Here is a 9,768-nt window from a genome sequence, read left to right on the forward strand (position 1 = left end):
GATGTTCCAAGTGGTAATAAGGACACTTCCTCCACTATGTTCATAGCAGCCTTATTTATAATAGCCCGAAGCTGGAAAGAACCCAGATGTTCTCAACAGAGGAATGGATACAGAAAATGTGGTACATTTACACAATGGAGTACTACTTAGCTATTAAAAACAATAAATTTATGAAATTCTTAGGCAAGTGTATGTATATGGAGGGTATCATCCTGAGTAAGGTAACCCAATCACAAAAGAACTCACTTAATATGCACTCACTGATAAGTGGATATTAGTCCAGAAACTTACAATAACCAAGATACAATTTGTAAAACACAAGAAAATCAAGAAGAACGAAACCAACACGTGGATACTTCATTCCTCCTTAGAATAGTGAGCAAAATACCCATGGAAGGCATCACAGAGACAATGTTTGGAGCTAAGACGAAAGGATGGACTATCCAGAGAATACCCCACCCAGGGGTCCATCCCATAATCAGCCACCAAACAATGCAAATCAAAACAACCCTGAGATTCCACCTTACACCAGTCAGAATAACTAAGATCATAAACTCAGGTGACAAAAGATGCTGATGGGTATGGGGATGTAGACAAAGAGGAAAATTCCTCCACTGTTGATGGAATTGCAAGCTGGTACAACCACTCTGGACATCAGTCTGGAGGTTCCTCAGGAAACTGGACATAGTACTGAAAGACCCCTGTTCTGGGGAGACCCTGCTCAAGTCTCAGGATGAGCTGACACCCAATAACTCGAGAGAAACAGTTCTTGAGGCAATATGCATGAGGTTTAATTGGGAATCAGCATGCTGAGTTTGAGCTCATAGGAGATCTCATAGGGAAACTGAGTAAACATCATAAGAATGGAAGGGTTCAGGCTATCTTTGGTAAACATTCTTGGTGGGGAAGTTAAGTAAACATAAGAATGGGGATGATGTATTATAGCTCATCTCTTACGGAAAGGTTACAGACTATCTTTGTCAAACATTCTTATTTCCTTACACAATGAGTCAGGCTCCAGGGTGCATCAAGATTGTGATGAGCCAGATTTAGTGATCATCAGTTTCTCAGGCTGAAGACGAAAGGACAAAGAACTCTATGCTGGGCTTTGTTTCTTTGGGTCTAAGAAACACATTGAATTGGGGGTCTTACAGTACTGCCTGAGGTCCCAGCTGTACCAATACTGTGCATGTTCCCAAAAGATGTTCCAACCTATAACAAGGAAACATGCTCCACTATGTTCATAGCAGCTTTATTTATAATATCCAGAACCTTAAAGAACCCAGATGTCCTTCAACAGAGGAATGAATACAAAAAAATGTGGTACATTTACACAATGGAGTATTACTCAGCTATTAAAACAATGAATTTATGAAATTCTTAGGCAAATGGATAGAACTAGAAAATATCATCCTGAATGAGGTAACCCAATCACAAAAGAACACACGTGGTATGCACTCACTGAGAAGCAGATATTAGTTCAAAAGCTCACAATACCCGAGATACAATTCACAGACCATATGAAGCTCGAGAGGAAGGAAGACCAAAATGTGGATGCTTCAGTCTTTCTTAGAAGGGGAAAAATATTCATGGGAGGTATAGGGTGAGAGAGACATGGGAGGAAGGGGGGGGGGAAATGGGGCAGGATCAGGTATAGAAGGAGAAAGACAGGGATGATATACAGAGGGTCAGGAATTTGAACAGACGTGTTGAGCAATGGAGGATGGGGAACTGGGGGTAGCCACCAACAAGTCCCAGATACCAGGAAAGCAAGAGGATCCCAGGACCCAACAGGGATGAGATTAACTGAAATGTTCAACAAAGGGGAGGGAGAACCTGTAGAGACCATATCCAGAGGTTAGGCAAGGCCCCCAGTTGGTGGATGGGGCCACTCCCTCATCTCCAAATTTTTAACTCAGATGGCTCCTGTCTAAAGGAAATATGGGGACAAAGTGTGGAGCAGAGACTGAAGGAAAGGCCATCCAGAGACTGCCCCACCTGGGGATCCATCCCATATACAGACACCAAACCCAGACACTATTGTGGATGCCAAGAAGTGCTTGCTGACTAACATATATATATAATATTCGACATATCTAAAGAAGCTAATCAAGTAGCAAGGTACAAGCAAGGATGCTTGAATATCACGTAAAGGGGGGATTAAAGTATTCATAATACGCAGATGGAGGGAAGGAACTGCCTGAAAGAGGAGATGGGGAAGGTAATGGGGGTTCCAGATCAGGTGTATGGAGGGATAGGACTAATGGCCAGATGGCCATGAGAATGAAGGAAAATCTGCACATGACTGGATGGGGAGGTAGGCTGGGGCACCTCTACGATGAGACAGAGACCTGGGAAAAGGGAGACACCCAAGAATTACTGGGGGTGCTCCTAGCTGTGCTAACAGCATTGGGGATATGGAACCTGAAGAGGCCACCTCCTTTAGCCAGGCAGGAACCCCAATGGAGCGATAGGGACACCAACCCACCCACAAATACTTGACCCCAGATTTATTCTGACTACAAGAAATGCAGGGACAGAAAATGGAGCAGAGACTGAGGTAATGACCAACCAATGACAGGCCCAACTTGAGACCCGTCCCATGAACAAGCACCAATCCCAGACAATGTTAATGTTTGTCTGTCATGTTTGCAGACAGGAATCTAACATGGCTGTCCTCTGAGAGAATCCACTCAGTAGCTGACTCAGATCAGACACCTATACCCAAACAATGGATGGGGTTTAGGGTCTTTTATGGAAGAATAGTGGGAAGGATTGCAGACCCTGGATGGGATAGGAACTCCTCAGGAAAACCAACATTGTCGGTTAACCTGGACCTTCGGGGTTCTCAGAGCCGGAAGGAACCATAACCAAAGAAAATACATCTGCTGGACCTAGGCCTCTCCACAGAAATGTAGCAGATGTGCAACTTGGTCTTCATATGGGTCCCGAACAACTGGAGTGGAGTGAGGTTGGGGACGGGGATGGGAGTGGGAATGGGGGGGGGAGGGGTTGGAGCCTATCCTAAAAGCTGTTGCATGTATGTGGGGTATATTTGTTCTTCTAGCTGAGCTGCCTTGTCTGGACCCAGTAAGTGTTGTGTGAAATATTATAAAAGCAACCCATGCTATGCCAACAAGAAGCCAGTAGCCAGGCCGGCCTGTTCTCTTCTTTATGGATTCTCTGACCTGGAGATCCGATCTCTCTCCACCGGACTTGCTAAATTCCTATGGCGTGTTGTTGCCACGCCAGCCCCACGCTTCCAAATTCCCACGGCCTTTTGGGATGCACTTCTTGCAAACCCACGCTGTGCTGCTGTACCTTTCTCTTTGGAACCCAGTTGAGTCTCTGGTGAAGGAAAATACCACACAAACTTAGTTCAAAATTAAGAGGTAACACAATCTTTGGGCACAGCAACTAACATCCTAATTTGTAAGCCATTCTAAGTTAAATTGTCTGATAGTGGATCCCAGCAGATCCTCCACCTGAATCTGGGGTCTCTGGTATCAACATTTTGACCTCCACCTATCGCCCATCCAAAAGCCAGTCTCCTCTCTTGCCTCCCCTCTACCTCTCTCCAACTTGAAAGTCCTGCCTACTCCATGCCCAGTGATTGGTACCCTGAAATCTTTATTCATTAGGCGAAAGTTCTCCTGAAGTCACCTGAGTATGTGATTCACTCCTCAACCCAATCCGTCCCTCTTGGGGAAGTGGAATTACATCAAAATACAAATACTATATCCACAACAAATGGGAGATGATGTGCCTAGCATCTCAGAGACTTGATGTACCAGGGGTGCCCCCACTGGCTCAGAGGAAAAGGAGAGGGAGATGGGGGAAGGAATGTAGGAGAGGGTGACAAGGAGGGGTGCAATGAGTGGAATGTAATGTGAATTAGTTAAAAAATTGTGTTTTAAAAATATATATATCACTATTATAAAACCATCAGAGAATGCTGTCCAATCAACAATGTCTAGACTACTAGAAACAGAACTAATTGCTTCTCCAACTTGTTAGGTACAAAGGAAAAATTGAAAGACTGATTAGAAGGATACAGGACACTTTTCAATGTCACATTCAGTGATGAACTATGTGGATTGCAGTGTCCTGTATTTAAATTTATAATAAACTGTATAATAATTATAGTAGGATTATAATGGTACTGACGATTCTTGTAGGCTACTTACATCATCATTTTGATAATATCATACCACTACATACTGCTCATATTTGTGATGATGTTGGTGTAATCAAATATTCCAGGTTAACATTCAAGTACAGCACCTACACTTATGGATACAATGTAATAATCACTGGTCACAGTAGATAATTATGCATCTGGTTTATGTAATTACATTATAATCTTTTACTATTCTATTAGTGTGTACTTCTACTTAGAAATGAAAGTTTATTGTGTAACAGGAGGCTTCAATATGCCCCAGCAGTCTAAATCAGTTTGTGTACATTATGTATCTCAATTACATCAAGGGGCCACATAGAACAATTAATTGACTTATACAATGTAAGTTTGTGCAAGTACTCTACTATGTTTGCTCAAGATGAAGTCCCCTAAGGATACATTTCCAGGATGCATCCCTGACTTTAAGTGATACATAACTACACATCAACCAGCAACAAAGTATGGATTCTATGGGATCTTGTTTCCTATAACCACAGGAAAATTTATGAATAATACAACTGAGGAAACATAAGCAGTCACTGAGTAGATGTACAGGAATCATTATTATTTGTAGGCATGAAATGGTATAATTTCATTTCATTTTTATAAAAAGACATTTTCTCTTAGACCTGAGCAATGGGGTTGAGTGGGTTGGGAAATTACTCATTCATCAAAGTGCTTGTCAGACAAGCCAAAGGACCTGAGTTCAAGTCTCCAGCACCATTATAATAGGTTACTGGGGAGACAGCCACGGGCAGATTCCTGGGTCCTGTTAGTCACCCATTATCCTCATTCTGAGGGCTCCAGGTTCAGTNAGAGGCTCTGTCTGGAAAATGCTTACCACCTTCTAGTGCAAGAGACAGCATACAACAGAAAGGAGTCTCCGGCATCTGGGATTGCGTTATTGCTAGTTGAGATGCTTTGTTGTGTTCTGCACTCTCTTTCAGGGTGANGACTAACTTCTTTCATTCAAGTTCACCAGGGGAGAAGAAAAGTCTTTCCAGGAACATATTAAACTGAGAGCAGTTTCCTTCTGTGATATTTATACAAACAGATTTTATGTGGTTACGTGACAGTTTTTTGAAGCAAAGCATGATTATAAAATTGGGTTAACTAGTATCGTTGCAGCATTGCTTATCAGCTTTGTGCCCATTTATTACTATTTGGTACTAAGGAACTCATTCGGATTTATGCTGGGGACCCTTAGTGAGTCTGCACATGTAACAAAGAGCATCCACACAACAGAGAATATGGGAGAAAATGGAAAATTCTGTGTACATACAGCTCCTTCCAGGCTTTGCACTAAAATCATTAGTTTTTAGGCCTATTTTTCTTTCAAGACAGGTATGAAGCTCTCTCTGATGGTTGCCTTAGCTTTAATGTTTAGAGACAGAATGACCCTTTGGCTGTTATGCTTTTCCTTAAGTACTCAATAAGCGTCTGAACGCTCTGAAGTAGATATTACATTAAGAGTTATAGGCCTGGAGAGTACTACTTCTCTTAACTTTTCACAGAAAATCTCTGATACTCTTGATAGGGGCAGTCAGTTGGAAATTCCAACTGCCTATCCTTTAAGATTGTTCTTAGCAGGCTTCTGTACTTAGTAGCAGCTGATTGGCTGTTACCAAAGTTAGGTAGACTGCTAAGGCAGTTAACTGTGNAAACTCAGCTCTTGATACTTGGGTCTTCAATCTGAAGAGAAGAAACAAGGCTAAGATAGAAACAAACAACACAAAACCACAAAGAAAGGCAACCAGGAAGACATTCAATTAAAGGTAATTGTAGAGAAAGACATTAAAATAAGCTTCCTGCTCAAATGTTAATTTTAAGTAATCACTTTTCTATGCCAATGGAATAGATGCAAGTGATTAAAATGAGGAGAAGTTAGGTTTCTTCTCTAGTTGACATTACAATATTCTCAGTCACATAACAAAAATCATCCCAAATATCTTGTTTGCCTCAGACATTTGGGTAAATTTAGTTTTTGATACTGGAAATTCAGTTTTTAATACTGGATCTTCAGTCTACAGAAAAGACTCTACACAGAAGAAACATGAGTAAAAGATAAAAAGAAAAGGCAATCAGGTAGCAATTAAAGGTAATTGTAGTAATAAATATTAAAATAAGCTCCCTGTTATAATATTAATTTTAATTAATCACTTTTCTGTGACAATGGCATAGTTACAAATGAACCAAATGGAGAAAAGTTAGGCTCCTTCTTTCCTACAGTTCTCAGTGTTTGGTACTAGAAAGGAGGGAAATTCCAAATCTGTGACTTGTCATAGACAGTAATATAAAAGCCACAATAATTAAAGGTATGGGTCCTAGAGTTGTTCAGCTGTTGTCAGTTTAATAGTTTAAGGTGAAAAAAGGGGTGAAAGATTTTGTCATGTATCATTATGTAGTTTCAAGGTTTGAATCTGACTAGTGAAAGAAATAGTGTAATTGCCTGATAAGAAGTAACATTTAAATGTAAGAAACTGAAATTTATATAACAGGACAAAGAAGTTGTAGAACTAAGGAAGTACTTTTCTGTAATGAAGCTGTCAAATACATTACAGAGAGTGTGGGGTAGCTGTGACACCAATCTTACTGAATAAAAAGTTAACTTTGAGAAGCAACATACTGAAAAGTACTTCAATTGTTCAAGGTTAACTCAAGCTAAAATTTAGACAGTCTCTTGAGATATGAAGTGACTGCTGAAAAGAGGGAATTTCAAGTTAGGAAGGCTTGCTATATTGAAGGATAAAGGAGAAAAAGATGAGTGTCACCCCGTTTACTGATAGGTCAACTATAGTCGTATTTCTGATATCCTTGAATTTTTTACTTTGTGACATCTTCCAGTATTGATTAAACCCATGGAGTACAAAGATCATGGTTCCAAGCTCATCTGTACCTAGGTAATAATGAACTTGAAATGTGTTTTTGTTAGTTGCTTTTCTATTACTGTGATAAAATCACATTACCAAAGCAACTTTTAGAAGCAAGAGTGTCTTTGGGCATGTGGTTCCAGAGAGTTAGAGTCTATGGTAGCAGAGCAAAAGCATGGAGAAAGAGCAGGAAGCTAAGGGCTCACACCTTGCACCACAAGCAGAAAACAGACTGGACTCAAAGCCCACCTTGAGTGACACACTTCCTCCAACAAGGTGACATCTCCTAAAGCTCCTAACAGTACCATCAATTGAGGACCAAGTGTTCAAATGTCTGAGACTATGAGAGCAGGTCATTTAAACCACCAGGAACCCCAAAGTGCAGTCTGCGACCAAACTCAAAGAATACGTACGAAGGCTGAACCCTGAAAACGGGCGTGTGCAGCTAGTAAGAGTCACAGGGAAATTCAACCCACTTCTGACATCTCTCTTTTAACTCCCTCAGATTTCTTTCCTACATGAATGTTTAAAGTCTTTCTCAGTAAGTTCTTAGTTCTTCTGTCAAAGATAAGTCATAGACTAATCCAATAAAATTAAATTAGCAATTTTATGCCTAACTAATAAAGATTAGTGCAACATTATGGATAACAATACTATAGGTCAAATAAACTAGGGACCTAGATCATAATGTATTTTTATTAAACTAAAGAGAAAAGCTGATGGATACTAATGGTGTTATATCATTTAATTTAAATGGTTAGGTAAATTATTCAAGATTTTTGACAGGAGCACTGTTTTTAAATTAAGCAATAACCGTATCTCAACATAATGTTTAACTTATTCTTACACAGAAACATAATTGAGCCCAGCATCACGTTGGTATACTTTAACGTAATAGCTCTTTCCTCTTGCCTTGTGACAATTTGTGACAACTTGACTCATAGAGAGACTGAAAACATGGACTTTTTTAAAAATCGAGAAAAAATGTTTTTATACAATATTTTCTGATCAGAGCTTCTCCATCACCAACACCTCCCAAATCATTCTCATCTCCCCACCCTACTTCATACCTTTTTAGCCTTTATCCCTTTAAGAAACAAACAGATAAGTAAAAGAAAGAAAAAGAGAAAGAACAGAAGAAACACACCCACAGACACAAACACACACACACACACACACACACACACACACACACACACACACACACACACACACACACACACACACACACACACACACACACACACACACACAAACTTGGAAAACCGTAACACCCAAACCAAAGACCAGTAGGACAAAAACAAAACACAACAAAACAAAGCAATATGAGATACAAAATCACCACTGAGTTTATTTTGTGTTGACCACATACTGCTAGACATAAAACCTACCCTGAAGTGTGGTTTGTATACCCAGTGAGACTCCATTGAAAGAAACCAATTTTTCCTTTTCAAGCTGTTGTCATTGGGAGATAACTTCTTGAGTATGGATGGGAGTCATGCCCATTCCTCTCCTCAATGCTGGCATCCCAGCTGGCTTTAAAATGCCCATGCCCTGGCCATGCTGCCACTGTGTCTGTGAGTTCATGTTCAGATCAGTCCTAGTGTGTTTGGCAGACCTGTTTCATTGGAGTTGCCTATTACCTCTGGCTCTTAAAATCTTTTCACTTTGTCTTTAACATAGCTTGCTGAGCCTTGAGGGGCATGGTTTGAGGAGGCAAAAATACCTCCTTTGTGACTGAATATTACAAAGTGTCTCACACTTAGCACATTGTGCAGTTGTGCGTTTCTGTGTTAGTTCCCACCTATTGCAATAGGAAGTTTCTCTTGTGATGGCTGAGTTGAGGCACTCATCTATAGGTATATCAGAAATTTGATAGGAGTCAATGTTATTTGGTTTTCCCCTAGTCCTGTTATCTATTCTGCCTCAGGTTCTTGGCAACCTGAGCAGTGTTAGGGTTCCAGCTCATGGAGTAGGCTTTAACCCCAATCTCTTTCTAATTGGATTTAATCAGAGGGTTGTTTATAGAGGGTTGGTGGTTGCCTTCATCCTCTAATAGCTTGCAAAAGTACCTTTTAGGACTATGAACTCTAGTTGGTAGAGATGAAGGCTCAACTCGACTTTTTCTTGTTCAATGAAATATGTAAGTCTTCAACAATAAGACTTTACCATTAGTTTGTGGAGAATGAATAATACATGTACTTTTAAAAGTTTTCAAAGGCTGTATGGTGGTACATGCCTTTGGAATCCTGGAACTTGGAGGCAGAGTTAGGCATGTCTCTGTGGTAACAGACTGGTGTCTGTAGTGTGCTGCAGCCTAGAATATTGAGACCCTTTCTCTAAAAATAACTGAGTAAATAAAATAAACCTCCTTGATAATATGAAAATGATAAATTCAAAATTCCANTGGATATTTGAGCACTTGGTCACCAAATATTCTTAAATAAGCAAGTCAAATTTTGAAGGAGGGAAACCCCTAATTAGTTGAGCCGTTATCAGGAGCTCTGCAGAGTCTGAGATTTCAGTCTACTGAAGTTGACAAGTCAGTCTAGTGCCTGCTTTCTTGGATGCTGGCAAAAGACACTAGATTCCTATATTAGAGACAAAAGGCATCATTACTCACAGAGAAAAGCATAGGCAGAGAGTATCAGCATGAAGCTCTTTTCAATTCCTTCACCTCCAAAGTCCAACAACATTTTCTAAGGTTTCATGACAAAG

Source organism: Mus pahari, chromosome 7 (genome assembly GCF_900095145.1).
Source record: "Mus pahari chromosome 7, PAHARI_EIJ_v1.1, whole genome shotgun sequence".
NCBI lineage: Eukaryota > Metazoa > Chordata > Mammalia > Rodentia > Muridae > Mus > Mus pahari.